The 20,417-nt window shown below is 39.3% G+C and overlaps 1 long non-coding RNA gene across 1 annotated transcript; it reads right to left on the bottom strand.

Annotated features, from left to right (window-relative positions):
* Positions 1-3,240: 3,240 nt before the first annotated feature.
* Positions 3,241-18,413, bottom strand: LOC110261194 (uncharacterized). The gene is made up of 3 exons (XR_014807849.1): positions 18,277-18,413; positions 16,797-16,986; positions 3,241-7,788 (listed from the first exon to the last, which is right to left on the bottom strand). It is a non-coding gene; the product is annotated as an uncharacterized LOC110261194 (long non-coding RNA).
* Between the last annotated feature and the right edge of the window lie 2,004 nt (positions 18,414-20,417).

The raw sequence follows: 20,417 nt of genomic DNA, 5'->3' as shown, positions 1-20,417 counted from the left end.
ACTGGAAGTCCTCATTTTAGCAATCAGACAAGAAAAAGAAATAAAAGGTATTCAAATTGGTAGGGAAGAGGTAACACTGTCATTATATGAAGACAACATGATAGTCTCTATAGAAAACAACAAAAACCACAGAAACTACTAGGACTGATACCCAAATCAAGCAAGGTAGCAGGATACAAGATTAACAAACAGAAACCAATAGCATTTCTTTACACTAACAATCAAATATCAGAAAGAGAATGTAAACAATCGCTTTTAAAATTGCTTCAAAAAATACTTAGGAATAAATCTCATCAAGGAGGCGAAAGACTTATATGCTAAGAACTACAAAACATTAATAAAGGAACTGGAAGATGATTCAAAGAAATGGAATGATATCTCATGCTCTTGCATTGAAGGAATAATATTGCTAAAATGGACATAATACCCAAAGTAATCTACAGATTTAATGAAATCCCCATCAAATTACCAATGACATTTTTCACAGAACTAGAGCAAATAATCCTAAAATTTATATGTTACCATTAAAGACCCAGAATTGCCAAGGCAATCCTAAGGAAAAAGAACAAAGTTGGAGGCATAACCCTCCCAGACTTCAGATAATACCATAAAGCTACACTAATCAAAATGGCGTTGTACTGGCACAAAAACAGACATATGGATCAAATGAACAGAATAGAGAGCTCAGAAGTAAACTATGGTCAATTAATTTTCAAAAAATGAGACAAGAATACACAATGGGGAAAAGATAGTCTCTTCAGCAAGTGGTGTTGAGAAAGTTGGATATTCACATGCAAATCAATGAAGTTGGAACACAGCCTCAAATTATACACAAAATAAACTCAAAATGGCTTAAAGACTTAAATATAAGACATGGCATCATATAACTTCTGGACGAGAACATAGGCAAAACATTCTCTGACAAAAATTGAAGCAATGTTTTCTTAGGTCAGCCTAAGGCAACAAAAATAAAAGTAAAAATAAACAAATGGGACCTACTCAAATTTATATAAGCTTTCATATAGCAAGGGAAATCATAGGCATAACAAAAAGACGACCTACAGAATGGGAGAAAATATTTGCATATGATCTGACTGGTAAGGGCTTAACTTCCAATATACAAAGCTTGTATAACTCAACAACAAAAAAATAAATAACTCAATTAAAAGTCATGCAGAACACCTAAATAGACATTTCTCCAAAGAAGACAGGCCAGTAGGCACATGAAAAGATGCTCAACCTTGCTAATTATTAGAGAAATGCAAATCAAAACTATAATGAGGTACCACGTCACACACATCAGAATGAGCATTATTAAAACGTCTACAAATAACAAATGCTGGAGGAGGTGTAGAGAAAAGGAAAACCTCCTATACTATTGGTGGAAATGTAAATTGGTGCAACCACTATGGAAAACCGTATGGAGGTTCCTCAAAAAACTAAAAATAGAGTTTTATTTGATCCAGCAATCCCATTCCTGGGCATACAACCAGGTAAAACTCTAGTTCAAAAAGATACATGCACCCCTATGTTCACAGCAGCTCTATTTACAATAGCCAAGACATGGAAACACTCTAAATGTCCTCTCACAGATGAATGGATAAAGAAGATGTGGAATGTACATGCACATGCACACATACATACCCACACACAATGGAATATTACTCAGTCATAAAAAAAGAATGAAATAATGCCATTTGCAGCAACATGGATGGACCCAGAGATTACCATACAAAGTGAAATAAGTCAAACAAATACCATATGAAATAATTTATATGTGAAATCTCAAATATGCCACAAATGAAAATATCTGTGAAAACAGAAACAGACTCACAGACATAGAGGACAGTCTTGTGGTTGCCAAGGGGGGAGAGGGAGTGAGGGAGGGAAGGATTAGGACTTAGGGGTTAGCAGATGCAAACTATTTTATATAGGGTGGATAAACAATAAGGTCCTACTGTCTAGTAGGGAAATATATTCAGTATCCTAAATAAGCCATAATGGAAAAATATGAAAAAGAATATATATAACTGAATTGCTTTGCTGTACAGTAGAAATTAACACATATAAATAGACTATACTTGAATAAAACAAAAAAATGGCCAAGCTATATTTGCCAGTTACAGGAACTTGCTGAGGGATCTTGCATAATAATAGATGTCTTCGAAAGTTTATTGTTGGTTTAAGGAATATCATTATGAGGTTTTGTTTTGTTTTGTTTTTTTAAAGAAAAACACTTTGAAGTCCTAGAACTTCTGCATAAGAATGTCATTTTTCATAAATATGTGTTATTTATGTCAGTATATTTTTACAATGTTTGTGGTTTAATGTGATGACCTTATAGTCATCAATGAGCACATGGGATAATATTTCTTAAAGCCACTCAACTGATGTATTTGAAAGGAAATGATCTCTCCTTTTCTGCTTGCTATATATAAAAAAGTAGATACAAATGTTCAAATTGTTGGTTGAGAGCTTGCTGCGGCTTAGTTTCAAGTGGGTAAGTGGGATGTGCTTTAGTGAAAGAAATTATTTTAAAAAATGGTTTCAGTAGAGATGAGAGGAAAAACTACTAACTTATTAACTTGATATTTTAGATGTGAGTTAAGTGGCTGAATATGGAAAATATCTACCACAGAATTAGAGCCAAAAGAAAAATTACATTTGCTTTAGACCAAATGTAGCGGAAAATGAGTTTCAGGAATATTCACCCTTAGCCAGAGTAATGACTTCCAACCTTTTCTCTGTTGTAATATCCTTGACATTCACATATGTGATAGATTCCCTTGAAAATACCCAATGTTGAGGAAATTCTTGGTATTTTTTCCACACACCATAGTGTATAATTGGTACAACTATTAAAATTTACTGGCATTGAGGTAAACTGCTAACTGCTATTCACAATAAATTGTGCTTATATACAGTTCTCATATATTCAAAGTAAATGAATTAGAAAGACATGAGGACATGCTTGAATTCATGCTATGTCACATTTTAAAAAAGGAAATAACTTAAAATGTTGATACTTTATTGTTTTTAGTAAACACACCATGGCATGCCTTGTGCTTAGTCATTGTATACTGGTCTATTCTGATAGCATATGTGATGACTGCTGGTCTAGACAACCCTAGCTATGGAGAACACTTCAGCATTCTAAGTTAACAAGATTTCACTATTACTGTTGGGAAGAGGAATTCGAGATCTGAATTAATTGTAGAATACTGACTTTACTGAAGGGAATTATTTATCAATAGCATTTATTGATTACATTTCTAAGAGACATGCTTTGACAGAATTTTAAAATCAATGTCTATTTCCATTAAATCACTTATTGTTTTTATGGAGATTATGGTGACCCATCTGGGCATATGGTTTCATGAATTATGGATAAGAATGCTGAATGGACTTCATTTACATCAATCATGATTTTTCAGAATCTCTGGTTGGGTATCATTTCTGGAGAGTTTGGATAATTAGAACTTGGACATATTTGAACACATTATTTGCTTAGTATTGTGGCTGATGAGGCTGTATATACCTTTGTTAGAAATAAGAGGATAGTTTTTCTTTGGCAACGAAGATGCCATTTAAAGGTTGTAAAGGCACAGGTGCATGCAATGAAATCACTTACCATGTTTGCAAAATAGATAAGATGAAGGAAGACATGGAGAACAGTGGCTCTCAAATTTTTTTCCAGTGCAGAAACAAGAAATTAAACAACAAAAAATATTTAAGAAATATTTTGATGAAATAGGTATTTAAAGTAGAAAAGCGTTATTTTTTCTTAAGAACAGCTGAATCAAATATTTTCCTTTAATATAAATTAAAATTCTATAGAAGCAGAGAACACTAAACCAAGGTAATGATATATGGAAAAATAAGGTAAATTTCTTTTTCTTTAAAAAAAAATCTCTAGGGCAAAAAGAAGACTTTAATGAGACACTAAGAAAAAGGAAAGCCCTTGTGTAGATAAAATGGCAAGTGATGGGTTAGGTAGTTTAATATGTAGTGTAGAGACATTAGGGCTGGCTTGAAAACAATGAAAAATTGAATCAATTTGATTACTGTTCCCTCAGGTAGTTCTTTAAATACTGGAATGAATCTATGTTTCTAATAATGAAATTAATTCAATTACCAGAATAAATTCTGGATCATCCTGCTGGATAATCTATACTGCCTTTATCTGAAGAGTTTATCCATTTGTTTATTTATTTATTCATTCAAAACCTAATATTGTCTGCAGTGGTACTAAGCCTTAGGGAGCAAAATAAAAAAAAAAATCTATATTTTTTTCAGTCTACTAAAAAGTGTGAATCTGACTAGTGGAAAACTATTCATAAAGGAAAAAACAGAAACAGCATTCTTCCCAATCTCCACCTCTGCAAAAATAAAGTTATAATATAATTGATCCATTGTGGCTAATTGTGCAGAAACGCCACTCTCCAAATACCTATGTACTCCCACAAATTTCCTAATATCCATATAGTTAAATAAAGTCATGTGACTAGTTATGGTCAATGAGTTGTGAGTAGAAGCAGAATTGATGTAGATCATTTCTAGGTCCAAGCATTAATTAACAGATGTGTGACTCTCCAGTTCTCTCTTCCCTATCATGGTGACCTGGAAGCCATGTGCTCCAGATGACAGAGCTACAAGGGGGAATTAGACTGGGTCACCAAATCACCACTTTGAAGGGAGCTGCCACAAAGAGCCTTGAGACTTGTGGTGGAATTGCTGTGTGTTAACCCACTGAGAGATCCATATGTATTGGTTTGCAGCAGAGCTTTTCCTACATTGACTAATCAATAGCCAACATTCGACATTCCATTGCTAGTGCCATTCAATATCTTGAGACAAAACTTAAGCACACTTTGTTCTAAGAAACTCGAGTCCTGTTAAATTTCCCCTCTATTCTCCAATTCCTTCATTTACAAATTAAATACAGAGTTTTAACTTTAATCTTCTTCTATCTATCCCCTTCTCTTATTACACAGTCTGTACTTAGGGCGCAATACTTTTAGCTAGATAAGGAAAGTGTGCTAGACTGGAGGAGGCTAGGTGGTACCTATTCATGCTTTACCTTGGTGCTGCTGGATTTTATTAAATAGGACCTTTGGAACTTGAACCTGTTGAAGGTGACAGTGATGTGAGCAAAGGCAATCACACCTAAGAGAGACTGGGAGCTGATCAGCACCCTGATGACTCCTATTGTCCAGATGATGTTGATGGTGATGACATCACTAATAGCTAATCTCTCTGGTACTCACTGTGTACCAAGCAGTGGTGTAAATCCTTTTTATATATTAATTCATTTAGTTAGATAATTTATAATGAATGATTTTGGGCCTATTTTCTACCTATCTTCCAATCGTTGTGAATATCCCTCCCATTTCACCACTTTGTGAAATCTCTCCCAACTCCTACAGAAAAAAAAAAAACCCATCACTCCTTTTTCGGAGCTTCCTTACCTCTCGGTACATATCTTTATTAAAGAGATTCACACATCTGATAACATTAAAATGATTTGTTGATGTATCTAAATCATCATATACTTCACAAAGGCTGTTTCTTGTTCAATTTTATATTAATTGTCTGTAATATCAATAGATGTATGGTGAATGGTTGAATAAATTAATGAACAAATGAGTGAATAAATGAATGAAATTATATGAGGCTTTTGTTTCTTATGATCAAGAGAGAAGAGCTAAATAAGAACCTAGAGAAAAATTTGTACAGTTAAAACAAAAAAATTTTACAGCATTAGGATAACTATGAGCTTAATTAAAATAATTCTAGGCTTCATCTTCAATGCAACTTTTAGTTAGATGTCTTCTTTGACCTGGATACACAGATGTGATCCAAGAAGGAGTGACACAAGAACATTTAGAAATATTTATTTTCAAAAGGATTCTCCTCTGTGCCTAGAAAGTGCTACTTCAGACCCTTAGGACATGGATTAAAAAAATGGTCTAGGGCTCTTAGCAAGGGTCTAAGGAAATAATTTTTCATAATAAGATGTTGGATCTCTTAAGTAACTTAAAGGCAAGCCAGTAGAAACTTAAAGCCTAGGGCCCCAAACAAAAATACTCATTAGTACTTCACTAGGATTAATATTATTATTACTAACAAAAAGAAACAAATAATGCAACTGAAGGTTTTCTTTGAAAGTTAAAGGCTTCTGATAAATGACTCCATTGGACCTTTAACATAATTTTATTGCAGCAGGTTAAATTCAGAGTCACTGATATGTAGGCAGACTTTTGGGCAAAAGGATTATCTCAGGAAACAACTCTTGAACAGTCCTTACTATAGTGCTAACTTGAGCAGCATAAAAACTTTTTGACCCTAAGGTCTAAAAGAGAAATTCCATTATCTCCATCTTACAGAAGAGGAAAGCAAGTCACAGAGAGGTTAAGTTAATTACTCATGCCACCCTGTCACACAGTTATTAAGTAACCCTAAAGCTCAGGACTTAACCTGAGCAGTGCACGGTTTCCTCATGAGTGGGAATGTGGTCCCCCTCGTGAGGTTTTTTTCATTGTTTTTGTGGCTTCGGGACAATTAGACTAGTTTTTCCACCCAAAACTCTCTTCCTCCTTGGTCTACTCTGATTGGACAGAAGGCCAAAGAGCACGTCTTTTCCTGGGAATCCTTTACAGCCCACAACTCCAATTTAGGTTGTGGCCTAAGGTTGGGGAATGGGGACTTTACATAAACCACCTAATCTCCCTACTTTACAAAGGGGACTATGAGCTGCACTGTCCACATTTCCCATATATCCATTTTCTTAAAAATGATTCTCTGTGTGACAACATTTTAAGGAGGCTATATGTTTTGAGGCAAATATTTAAAAAAAAAAAAAAAGAAAAAGAAAAAAGAAAGAAAGCCAAAGAGTCTGGATTTCTCTTTAGGCTTAGTGAATATCTGCAATACTTTTCTGGAAGTGCTTTCATCACAAGTGTTTGGATCGTTAATTTTTTTCCAACAGCTTTTAGGTGTTGATAAAGAACAATATCACTATAGAGATTTCAGTTTTGTGGTAAACGAAGTAATGAGGGGACTCTAAAAGGCTCTGAGTACAGATTTGTATCAATAATCATAAATAGATTATATTTAGTAACTGAATTTTGATAATATTTATACAACTTAAAGTACTTTTATTAGTATATTACTCAATGTGTAGAAACAATTTGTGAGGTATATCGAGTGGGTGTTCTTATTCTTACTTTATAGGTGAGAGGAAACAGACTCCTGTTAGATTACATGACTTAACCAAGACACCAGGAACTTACACTTTATATCCTGACTTAGAATGCCTAGTCCCAGCATGACTGTCCTTCTCCCACTGACCCAGCTCTGTGGCAGCCTCATCAGGAGAGTGGGAGGAAGAGGAAAAGTGGACTAAGTAACGTTTTCATACATTATTGAAAGTTTACTCACAGGACCTGGAAACTTCAAGTGTCAGAAGCAGACCTGACATTACAGCTTATGGCATGGTTGCTGATTAGTTCTATTCATCTGCCCCAGTGAGTGAGACTTTTAGATGTCTGTTTCTTTCTCGGTCTTTGTCTCTTCCTTTCTGGAATTTGTTTAGCTTCAGCGACTTATTCATTCAATAAATATTTACAGCACTCTAATCCACTTGCCTGGAAAACTTTCTTCCCCCAAAGTCTGCTTGGCTCCATTGGATTCCCATAGTAGATGCTGAAAAGAGGCATAACTTCTTGGGGTGTATTATTGTCAGTTCAGTACTGCCTGTCTCCTTTGCTGACTTAATTGGCATTCTAGCTGAGAGCAAAAAAAAAAAAAAAAAAAAAATCATGCAATTGTATAGATTATTCAGTATTCAAAGGTTTAGTATAACTAGGAAAACGAGGTATTCACGTATATAATAAATATACATGGGTATGCTACTATGATCAGACGACATCCCAGGCCCTATGGGTGCAATGGAGCCTGAGACCACCTTACCCTCTGCCTTTACTCAAATGGGGGAAAATCACTTAAAAATAAGTACACATACAAATAAATGAAATGGTGCAAGTTGTGTTAGGCATGATAAGGCAAGAAAACAGAGGGCCAAGAAATGGAAATCACATTCAGACCTAAATGGGAGTCCTCTTTAAGTAGGATGTTCAGGAAAGGTGTCTCAGAGAAGATGACATTTAAACTGAAATCTGAAGTGGAAAGGAGCCAGTCTTATGGAGAGGGAGGGACAGGGCATTACTCTAGGCAAGGGGAATAGCACAACCGTGATCTCCAACTTAAAACAAGAAAAACAGGAGGGAGTTTTCGATACGTGAGCAGAAAGTCCAGGGGTTGATTTCATTTCAGGCTTGGCTGGATCAAAGCCCCAATGATGCGGTCAGGATTGGTCCTGCTTCCGCCTGGCACCCCTGCTTCCCCTGTACTGGTGTCATTCTCAGGTGGCCCCGCAGCAGCTCACAGTCCACCTGAAGCTCAGGGTGTGGGCAGCACCAACCCTCTGAACCCAGTAGGCCTATAGTGGGTGGGGGGGAGTTACCCTGGGAGGAAAGGGGGTCTGAGGTAGTACAGACAACAGCCCCCAAAATGTAAAAAGCCTTGAAACCTGAAAGAGTTCAGAACAGAAGACAGAAGGTGATTGTGACTGGTGCTAAGGTTGTAGGAGGAGAGCCATGATTGGGCAAGCGGGTAGGAGAGGATCCAATGCTTTCTGACTTAAGATGTTTCATGTTCCCTGTATCCTCTTTGACCTAGACTTAGGTTAACAGTGATTTCTCTGATGACCTCTGGTGTGGTTTTTTTTGTTTGTTTGTTTTAAAGTGGGGAATGGTTTTAGAGACCAATATCTGGATGTTAGACTCACTGCTATTAGGATAGCTCAGGAGACAAAGCCAGGAAATACATGCATGTATATGTACCTTTGTTTTCTATGATATTTTAGAAATCATGAGTTGACACTTATAGCTTCAACTGTAATCCACCCCACACCACAAGCTTGTTGCATCCATGAGGAATGATCCTTCTCCAGATGGAATTTGGTTTTCAACAGCATCAATATATCTACTCATCAGCTCAATCCTGTAATACATCTGAGGTAGGTTCAGAATTGCTTCTATCACTAAACAAGCCCAAATATATTAAAAAAGAGCTCAAAATCTTTTTGCTGTTATCCTTCTCCTCTCTTTCTATGCCTAAGACTAAGGGAATATAATAAGATATTATCTTCACCAATGACTTGGTTCTCTTTTTCTCGTGTAGTTTTGCTATTCATCAGAACTACAGTTGAGTTCTTTTGCTTTAGTTTGCTTTCAGTTTCAGTTTTTCCTCTTTCCCAACTGTGTTGATTTTATTTTTGCATTTGTAGAATGCTAACATTTTTCTGAAATAAAAATTATAGGTAGACAAGTGTTACTCTTCATTCTGCTCTCAACCCCTTCACTGCTTTTTAATTTACCTTATATGAAAGGTACACACTACATGTGTTGTTTTGTACTTTTCCCAATTAACAAATCTTTTGGAAATTCTCCATACCAATTCAAAAATATCCTCATTCTTCATTATATCTTCATAATACTCCATTAAGTATATACACTATAGTTTTTCAATCTCCTATGTCCTACATAGGACACATTTAGATAACTTCTGATATTTTGCAATTAAAAATAATGCCTCAATAAATAACTTCTTCTGTACATACATTTTCCTATCACAGAAGTGCTGTCTTTAGATTCAGTTCCTAGATGTGAAAGTGCTGGATAAATGGTTAAATGTGTACGCAGTTTTATTAGATACTGAAAAAATTCACTCTGTGCAGGATATACTAACTTCTCATTCCCTCCAGAAATGCATGAATGACTATTTCTCTACAGCCTTACAAAATCTTATTATCCTTTTCCAAACTTTCTACCATCATGTCCTGTTTGGAAGGCCCTTGTTTTAAGTAGATTCCTCAGGAAGGGCACATGAGTACATTAGAAAATAATTCCCTGGATTCTTTTTCTTTCTTTTTTGGTTGTGCCTGTGGCATGAGGAAGTTCCTGGGCCAGGGATTACATCTGCACCACAGCAGTGACCCAAGTAGCTTCAGTGACAACACTGATCCTTAATCCACTGTGCTACAAGGGAACACCTCTTCTTTCATTTTAAAAGGCATTTATTTACAGCTTTGCTTACTGAAGGATAGCTTAAATGGATGTAACAATTTTTGACTTATTTATACCCTCTTTCCTTTAAGATTTTTGAAAATGCTCATTTGCTGTTGTCTTACTTTGTTTCTGAAATTCCGATGCCATTCTATTACTCTTATAGAGATAAATGAATTCTCTCAGTTTTTATCTGGGAATATCTTTATTTCATCTTTATTTTTGAAAGATAGTTTTGCTAGCCATAAGACCCTTGATTGACAATTTCTTTCAGCACTTTGCTTATTTTATCCCACACTTTCTGCTCTCCATCTTTTCTTTTTTTGTCTTTTTAGGGCCATACCCACAGCATATGGAAGTTCCCAGGCTAGGGGTCAAATCATAGCTGTAGCCACTGGCTTATGCCACAGCCACAGCAATGCTAGATCCAAGCCGTGTCTGTGACCTACACAGAAGCTCATGGCAACGCCAGATCCTTAACCCACTGAGCGAAGCCAGGGATCAAACCTGTGTTCTCATGGATACTAGTCAGGTTCATTTCCACTGAGCCACGACGGGAACGTCTCCATCTTTTCTGATCTGAGAAGTCAGCTGCTAATCTTATTGTGGTCCCTTGCATGTGACAAATCATTTTTTCCTCTGCTTTCAAAAGTTCCTCTTTGTAGTTTTCTTTTAATGAAGATAAGTTAGTGTGAATCTCTCTGTGTTTTATTCTTTTAGATTTCATTTTTACTTCATATCAGTTTTTCTTAGTTTTTTTCCTTTTCTTAAATTTTCATTTGAATCTACTTTTGAATTCTCATTTGGTTTTCTTAAATTTTTATTTGAATCTTCTCTTGAGTACCTTGTGATTTAGTCTTTATTTCTGATTTAATTTTTGTTTTTTCCTTTTTAAGGCTGCACTTGCAGCATGTGGAAGTTCCCAGGTTAGGGCTCAAATCAGAGCTGCAGTTGCAGACCTATGTTGCAGCTTGCAGCAACAATGGATCCTTAACACAGCAAGTGAGGCCAGGGATTGAACCTGCATCCCCACAGACACTATGCTGGGTTCTTAAACAAGCTGAGCCACAACAGGAGCTCATTATTTTTTTGTATTTTTTTCTTCTATTTCTTTCCTGAGTTCAATCACCTTTTATCTCACTTCTTCCTCACTCCTTCCATTTCTACTCTTAGTTTTTGTTATTTCTGATTCGAGGTTTTTTTTTTTTTTTTTTTTTTTTTTTTACAGCACAAATATTTATGGGAAAATATTTAATTTAGTTTGGAGTGTTGTTAAAAATTTCTTTGATGTTGTGGTTGATTTTGGGGGGGAGAATTTTTATCAACTGAAATGCCTTAATTCACATTTTCTGAAGTTTTAATAATTTTGCACGGATGTGGTCTGCTATTTCCATTTCTATGCATTTTGTGGTCAGTGCTCCTAGACTGGTAATTCTCTGCTCTGATGGTTCTGTTCTTTTCTGTATTGCTCTTATAGTGTTGTTATGGTGTCAGGAAGGCAAGGGGTGGCTGGGTTTTATATTTTCATTGTTTCCTTAGCCATTTTATTTGATTTAATATAAAGCATTTAATTTTCCTTTCTTTCTTCCTTCTTTACATTCACTGCTATATTTCCAAGGATTACACCTCTTTCCTCTGAGCACTTCTCAGAGACTTCTGCTTTTACCCCACCACACACAAGCCCACATCTAAAGCAGGTGCTATTAATTACCAAGTTCTAACCTGTGGTCAGTGTTTACTGTTAAATTTTTCTCCTCCTGGGGATGATTGTGCCTATACTGTAAGTCTTCTGCATCCTTTCAGTATTTTCATGAGTCTGTTACTCCATCCCCTGCACCAACAGGCTTACAGTGGTGGGTACACAGCCATAGTTCAGCTGGAATTTGATTTATTCCCCACTTTATCATATAACTTGAGTATCATGGTAGTCTCTGTCTCAAAGCATTAAAAAGCAGTGAATTATGTATAATTTTATTTGCTCTCTGTTTGTTTTGTTTTTTTCAGATGCTGGAGGGTAATTGGATAGATTCAAAAATCGGCCAGTTGCCATTACTATTTTCTTCAAGTTTTAACATCTCAGAAATCAAAATGCACTTACAATCAATGTATCACTGTCATAGACCAAGTATATTTAAAAAGTGAGGGCCTCAGAGATTTGAAAACATAGTACATCTTGGGAGTTCCCATTGTGGTGCAGCAGAAACGAATCTGACTAGTATCCATGAGAATGTGGATTCTATTGCTGACCTGGCTCAGTGGGTCAGGGATCCTGTGTTGCTGTGAGCTGTGGTATAGGTCACAGATGAGGCTCAGATCCTGAGTTGCTATGACTGTGGTGTAAGCCGGCAGCTACAGCTCCAATTTGATCCCTGGCCTGGAAACTTCCATATGCCATGGGTGTGGCCCTAAAAAGTAAAAAAATATATATATTAAAATCTTAAATAGATGACTTACTGCTCTTGGGAGAAAGGGTTTTAAGGAGCAAGTGTGGATTTAGCTAACCTAGTTAAGAAATGTCTATAGCAACCTGGGTGACGTAGTTAGCTGTTGGTATTAGGGAGACAGCAGTAGATAGAAATGGTCAGAGAAAAGACTTTTTTGAGGGGAGGCCATGGTAAAGTCAATAGGAAATGAAGAAAAGGAGGGAGTAAAAATGATTCTAAGATTTTGAATTTGAGCAACTGATGCCATTTGCTAAGATGGGAAGTTATATAAAGGAAGATTAGCAAAGTAACAGGTTTAGGGACGAAAAATCAGGAGTTGTGTTTTGACCATGTGAAGTTTAATCTATCTATGGAATTTTCAGATGGAACTGTCAAGAAGGCTGTGGTATGTGGGAGTCTGAAGCTCAGAAGAGCAGCTTGGACTCAAGATACAATTTCAGGATCCTCAGCATACAGCCATAGGAAAGGATATAATTATCTATAGAGTGAGTGTGGTGAAAGATAAGGTTTAGAACTGAGTCTTGAGGTGTTGCAATAAAAAAAAAAAAAAAAACATTTTGGGTAGAGGTTAAGAACTCAGCAAAGTGGACTGAGAGGGGACAGTGAGAAAATGGGAAGGCCAGGAGAATGCCATGATGTGGAAGCCAAGAAAATAGACTGTTTCATGGGTTCAGGGGTAAGAATTGGGCAAAAGCTGCTAGAGGATGGTGGACACAGAGACATAGAGATGTTTGCTCTTACAACTCTGTCAGTTGAAGACAACTGCAAATCCTGAAATACTAGAAAGCACAAATAAACTGGGAGATAGCAGGGAAAATATCTTATGGGGCTATGATTCTCTCGACCTCTTCTCAAAGCCTGTTAACATTCGTTACTGTTTTCTCTACAATGTTCCTACAAGGTGGAAGGTCATTTATTATTACCATCATTGCACAGATAAGTAAGTGGAGATTTAGGTTGGCAGAAATGTTTATAGCTATGCACCCAAAACTCAGGCTCTCCCTGGCTGGATAGTATTTCTCAGTACTCAGCTCCTGACCCTGCAGTTAGGCATGGGCTTATGACTAGTTCTTGCCTTTTTATTGAGAGGGAGGTGAGATGTGTCACTTGTAGGCCATAATATTACAAAGGAGGTAGGACTTTTCCATATTCTGGTCCCCTTTCCAGTAGCATGAAGCAAAGGACTTTGATGCCCTTATGAATAAGGGAGGTTTTTAAACAGGACCCTGGATCCCTGAATCATCATGGGAAGGATAGCTACCTGTTGGCCAGGAATATTTGTGTTGAACTGTCCTAGGAGCAAGAAACAGCCTTTTATAAAATTTTGGTATTTGTTACACAGCTAGTATTATTTTAACTTATATAGTGGCGAATATTAAATGTCTTGCATGATATCCCATAGTAAGTAAATGGTAGGTAGACTGATGACTGGAAACCAGATCTCTTGATGCCTTCTTACGTTTTCTGATGGTCTCCATTGCATAAGGCATCATACGATCTAGGAATAGAGGATGAATTTTATAGAAAACTCTGAAAGCAGGTATGTAGATAGTTGCACCAAATGTTCATTTAAAAAATAATGTTTTAGATTTTTGAAATAGGTAAAACTAATACACCCATCCTTAATTCCTTATACATCTGTGATTTATTGAGAAACAGCCTCGATTAGCTGCATAATATCGTATTTTTTTTGTGGTAAGAATCTAAAATACACTTCTAACAGTGAGACACCAACAATGTGGATAACATTTTATCCCAGATGGCTCTCTCTCTTTTGCCAATTTTTATGTGGAAATCAACAGCTTGTCTGGGCAAATGCCTAAATACTCTTCCCAGGTCAAAGTTCTCCTCCCATAACAACACATTCATGTGTTTTTCTCTAAGAAGAGCTTCATTGTAAGGCTAGTATCATTCTAAAGTATTATTTGCACTTTTAAAGAAAATCCTCATTCTAACAAAAGTATTAGATTTCATTATCCAGGGACTGATGACCCCCTTCATGGATAATGATCAAGAATTTGTTGCCAGGCTTTTGGTTAGTACTATTTTGGTGAATACTATTTCTAGTATTTTCTTTTTAAATAATTACCAGTCACTGGAGAATATGATGCCAAAACTTCCACAAGTGGCTTGTCATTTTTAAAAATACTTTTCCTGTTGGCTGCTCTCTGTCCACATCAACAGTTTCCAGCTCTCTTGTACACAGCAGAGAACTATCTTGAAACAGATCCCAGGAAATGAAGTTGGAGTTTTTCTTTTTAGCTTGAAAAACCTCTCAGCAGGGTCTTCAGGGTAAATTTAGTGACTTGGGGAGTCCTTGATAGCACAGAGAATGGGTGGATACACAGAGTGAGGTGGGAAGGCAAATGCAGTGTCTGGGGCAACTTCCAGAAATGCTCTTGTTCAGCCCTATAGAGAGACATGCTGGCTGTTCCTCTGACTCCTCACTTTTCTGTGGCTATAGGTTCTAAGTCCAAAACCACATCTTCTCCTTGTTGTATGAGGTGATGTCTTCTTGCATCCAGAAGGGTCATCAGTGATGGGCAGTATGTATCCCACCCTGCCCTGGAGGGTGGAGGGAGACTGAGACAGAGCGTATTGGATCCTGGTGTGTGGGGATGATTGTGAGGTTATAAATGGAAGCACGTAGTCCAAGAGAATTTGTTGGGACTGAAGGGACAGGGCAAGTCACAGAGGGCCCAGGAAAGTTTAGAATGAAGATCAAAGATGGGCACTGAAGCTAACTGTAGGAACCAAGTACTCAGAAGGAAGATACAGAATAAGAAGAGCAGAATCAAGATCTAAGCTACTGCTTAATTACCAAAGTTAACTGTTACCTATTTTTTGGAACAATATTTCCTTTAAAAAAAAAAAGAAAAAAGAAAAAGCAAACAACCCTTAGAGTTCCCAATTCTCTTTAAACCTTTATTGTCTTAGTTTATTGTGTATGTAGATATATTTCTCTATAGGGTGATGCTTTTGGGGTTCCAGTGTGAGATTCCAGAACACACTCTCCCTGCTGCAAAGAGGGCCAGAACTGCCTCTAGTATCCTTGCTTCCTTCTCTAGGCAGTGGGACCAGCTTGGGCAGCTGTACAGCAAAGTACCAGGGATTTGAGAATGTGGATCCAGCTGGTAGGTGAACTCAAATTCTGATCAAAGGAATGTTTTCTGCAGGTGAAGAAGCCCTAGGAAACTGGAGTAGAACTATCTCTCTGCAACAGAATGTTTAAAACAGATAGATAGCTAGATATGGGTAGAGAAAGGGGGGCACGGGCCAGATGGCAGAAAACCAAGAACTTACAGTAGGGGGCAGTGGTCCTTGGGCAGACAAAGAAAAGCAGGACCTCCAGACCGACAGGAAACCACACATTTGGGAACGAGAAGTGTCTCGGAGGCAAACAAATAAAGATGGGAAAAGGTGGGAATATTTGGTGTCTGAATGTGACCTTTTGCTCATTACACCCTCATTGCAGTAAATTATCCTTGCAGCTGAGAGGGTCCCATCATGCACCGAGGCCATGACACTTCCAATTAAGACTGAAGAAGGACAAAAATCCCTCCTCCCCTCAGGAAGGTGGAGCTGGGATGAAAATCAGGGAATACAATCCCCAACTCCCTCCCTCCCCAATGAATACTCTGCCCCTTCATTTCTACACTCCACCTAACCACTGCTGAAGAAACCTGGCATAGCTACTCACCCCAGCCTGCCCACTCTCCTCCTGAGAGAGACTACCACTTAAATAAATCCTCACTTTGCTTTCTTGACCTCTCTGTCTCATCTCTGAATTCTCTCTGCCATTAGACAGGAATCCACCCTCTGGGAACATGTAGGGTGAGCAACAGCCACAATTCTTAAGATCTCAGCATCTTGCCTCACTTAAGTTTCAGAGGCGCTGCCCGACTTCGCTCTGTTCCCTCCCTCTTTCTCTATGTCCTGTCTCACTCTTAAACTTTCCACTCTTACTTTCCTGCCTTACCTTGCTGGCAGTGGCAAAAAAGAAACATCCCAGGCATTTTCCAACCTCACCACTAGTTTTTCCACTTAGCATGTGACCCAGGTGCAGGGCAGGTCTCAAAGTTTCCCACCCTTCTCATAGGTAGCCAGGGAGCCGAACCCTAGGAACTTTGCCCTCTAGGCTCACCCTACTACCATTTAATTAACTCTCATCAGGTCTGATTGTGTGGAAATAGAAAAAAAAAAAAAAAAAAAAAAGCAGCCTTACCTAGAGATGGAGCCAGGGCTGACACTTCTGCAACCCCCTCAAGAACTCCTTCCATGAAGAGCAGTCCGGCGCAGCGTTTTTCCCCCAGCGTTTGGCCCGCCTCTCCACGTCTGCGTGCGTCTGACGTCATCCCCACCCCGCCTGGTCCTGTGTCAGGCGACCCCCAGCAGTTACATGGTGGCGTGGTGACCTGTGTTTAAAATACCTGCTTCCGGTGAATGTTTTTGCAGGGCTTATCTGGCTTTCCACCCCTCTAAGTGCAGACTTGGTACCTCCACCTTGGCTGCCGCCATACCGCCCCCATGACTGGTCCCCTCTCCCTCATCAATGCGTGTGGGTTGAGGTTGGGGTGAGGGTCCCAGGGAGGCCCAGGGGCACCACCCACAAAGGAGAAGGAAAAAGGTGTTTTCACAGATCATCTCCCTTATTGGCCAGTACCAGTTTTCAGAAACCTGCCAGTCTTTTAGAGAAAAAAGCTGGGACCAAAATAGGTCCTGGAATTATGAGGATGTCCCTTCCACCCAGGAGCACAAGGATTAATCATTTGCCACACAGTCTACAGGGAAGCCTTCGGGAAGGTTCCTCGTCATGGGCGCACCAGGATTGTAGGCCAGCAGGACCGCCACATGGAGGAGTAGCTGACCCCTGTTGTGGCTAGGGGTGAGGACACTAGGTGGATGGGGATGCCTGGAACCAGCCCTATCTCAGGGAGCCCCCACCGGATCTCCTAATGCTAGTGCTCCTCTCTGTTACAGGAGCACCCTTTCCCTAAGAAACAATGGGAAACACCTCCTCCATCCCCAAGGACTCACTCTTCAGGTGCATTCTGAGTCACTGGGACAAGTTTTCTTTAGATTCCTCCCTTTCTTTCTTTTTAAAATTTTTATTGGAGGAGTTCGTGTCATGGCTTGGTGGTTAATGAACCCGACTAGTATCCATGAAGATATGGGTTCGATCCCTGGCCTTGTTCAGTGGGTTAAGGATCTGGTGTTACCGTGAGCTGTGGTGTAAGTTGCAGACTAGGCTCAGATCTGGCGTTGCTGTGGCTGTGTTGTAGGCCAGTGACTGTAGCTCTGATTGGACCTTAGTCTGGGAACTTCCATGTGCTGTGGGTGCAGCCCTAAAAAGACAAAAGACAAAAAAAAAATGTATTGGTGTATAGTTGACTTGCACTGCTTGTGTTAGTTTCAGGTATACAGCAAAGGAGGAACATGAGCCCCAGGCGGAAGACCCAAGCCCCAACCCTCTTTCACCATCTTTAGCCCTCCCCTGCTCTATAAACCTCTTTACCCTTGTGCACCAAAAGTGCAGCCAGAGTGGGCTTTGCCCCCTTCAGGAAGTAGTAGGTGGGCCTCAGGGAATTACAAGAGTCCAAACCCTTTTTGTCCAACCTCAACCAGTGCCACTTTCACATAGATTCTTGGAGGACCCTAAGCAGTTCTCCAAAGAATTCCAGGGACTGACTCTCCTTTGACCTTACCTGGAAGGACCTAAATATTGTCCTCTCCCACTACTGGACCACTGAGGAAAGGACACATAGTTGAGCACAGGCTAAAACATATGCTGATGAGTACACGTTGTTCAACCTCCTCAGTACCCTGTGGATATGATGGCAGTGACTCTAATGGATCCCAACTGGGACTATGAGCCAGGTGAGCCTGGTATCACTAGAAAGGATCACATGATCCTTTGCCTCATTGAAGGAATGAAATGATGCATAATTAAACTTGTTAACTATGGTAAGCTTGAAGAGATCACCCACGGCCAAGATGAAAATCCAGCCCTACTTCAGGAGCTCAGAAAGTAGACACCCTCAGAAAGTATACAAATATGGACCCAAACTCTTGCGACAGGCACATTGTATTTGCAACCCCACGGCATTAACCAATTGGGTGGGAAAATTTTCAAAAGCTTGCTGTGTGGCCCAAACCCTGCTCAGTCTTCTTATTGACACAGCCATCTGTGTTTTTAACAATAGAGATCAGGCTGAGGTGGAAAGGAAGAAATAGCATGTCTTAAAGAAGGAAGGATGGAAGTTCCTATTGTGGCTCAGGCGGTTAAGAACCTGACATAGTCTCCATGAGGATGCAGGTTCAATCCCTGGCGTTGCTCAGTGGGTTAAAGATCTGGTGGTGCCGCAAGCTATGGCGTAGGTCACAAATGTAGCTTAGATCCAGTGTTGCCATGTCTGTGGCATAGGATTCCACCCCTAGCCTGGGAACTTCTATGTGCCACAGGTATGGTCATAAAAAGAAAAAAACACAAGATAGGAATTGTGGCAACCAGGCTTTTGGTAGCCGTCATGACGAGAGCTAATTCACCTCCTGATCACCTTAAAAGCACTCCCAGAAGACCTCCACCAAGAAAGGGAGCATATTTTAGCTGTGTGAACACTGGAGCAAGGAATGCCCAGGAAATAGGTCCCAGCCTCTACCCAAAGCATCTTGCCCACTTTTTAAGAAGATGGGCCACTGGAGAAGGAAATGCCCCTAGGTCTGAAGGGAGCGAGAGATTTTCCCCATGCCAGTTGTGACAGTGGTTGACGGACAGATCCCAGGACCTCTCGAGTCTCCCAAGAAGATCGTCATTATCACGTGGGAGGAAACTTGGGTGACCAATGATATGGCAGGTAAACTTGTCCAGTTTCTGGCGAACATGAAAGCCACTTACTCTGGCCTGGCTTCTCACTCTGGGCCCCTTGCCCCTTAAACCTGCTCTATTGTTGGGGTAGAAGGAAGGCCAAAGCTAAAACATTTCACCACTCCTCTAACTTACACCTGGGGAAAGACACTTGTAACGCTCAAATTTCATTCCTGAATGCCCCAGCCCCTTATTAGGAAGGGATTTTTCTCTTAATCTTGGGGGTGACTCTTACTGTCCCTGAAAACCAAAACCAAAGAATATTTTTGGCTGAACTATGTATTGTACAGGACACTGATAGTTCAGCCCAAAACATTCATTTCCAAATTAAAAAAAAAAAAATTATAGATCCACAGGTCTGGGATGAGGGAATCCCAGGGAAAACACAGTTTGTCACTCCTATAAAAATCACCTTAAAGGAGGCTAATAACTTCCTTCCTTCCAGGTGTCAATACCCTCTCTTTCCAGTACTCTCTGTTTCTCTGCTCTTTTGCTTTTCATGAGGTTGTCTCTTTTAACCACATCCATCCTAATAGTCCTCCTAGTTATTCACAATGTTACAGCTCCAACTAACAAACATCCACTACTTAATATAACTAATAACTATACCCAGATATGCTCCAATTTATCCCTGTTACAGCTTCTGTATCAAAACCTGAGATGCCAAGGGGGAAAAAAGTATGGCTTCAAATGATGATGCGTCAAGGATTTCGATGCATCCCACCTGAAGATAGGGACCATCAACACCTGCTGGGCAAGGCTGCTGCCTGCTTCTACTCCCCACTCTTCACCTCTGCCCCTGTAAACAACCTCAAGCCCCTTATCTGACAGATAACAAGGAGATCTGGACCCACAAGTAGGGAAAACACCTGTGCACAGCTTGAAGCAGTTACAGGAGATTGACCATCAACCCTTCAACCTGACACTTTGCCCCTTAAAATATTTTAAGGGTTCAGACTTCTGAGAGAATGTTAAAAAGGA

This window comes from Sus scrofa, chromosome 6 (genome assembly GCF_054392235.1).
Source record: "Sus scrofa isolate SSC_HxYL_T2T_F1_AM1 chromosome 6, Sscrofa_HxYL_maternal_Yorkshire_Landrace_v2.0, whole genome shotgun sequence".
In the NCBI taxonomy this organism is placed as follows: Eukaryota; Metazoa; Chordata; class Mammalia; order Artiodactyla; family Suidae; genus Sus; species Sus scrofa.
Note: the sequence above shows the minus strand (reverse complement) of the source record. Positions and strands in the feature narration are given on the sequence as shown.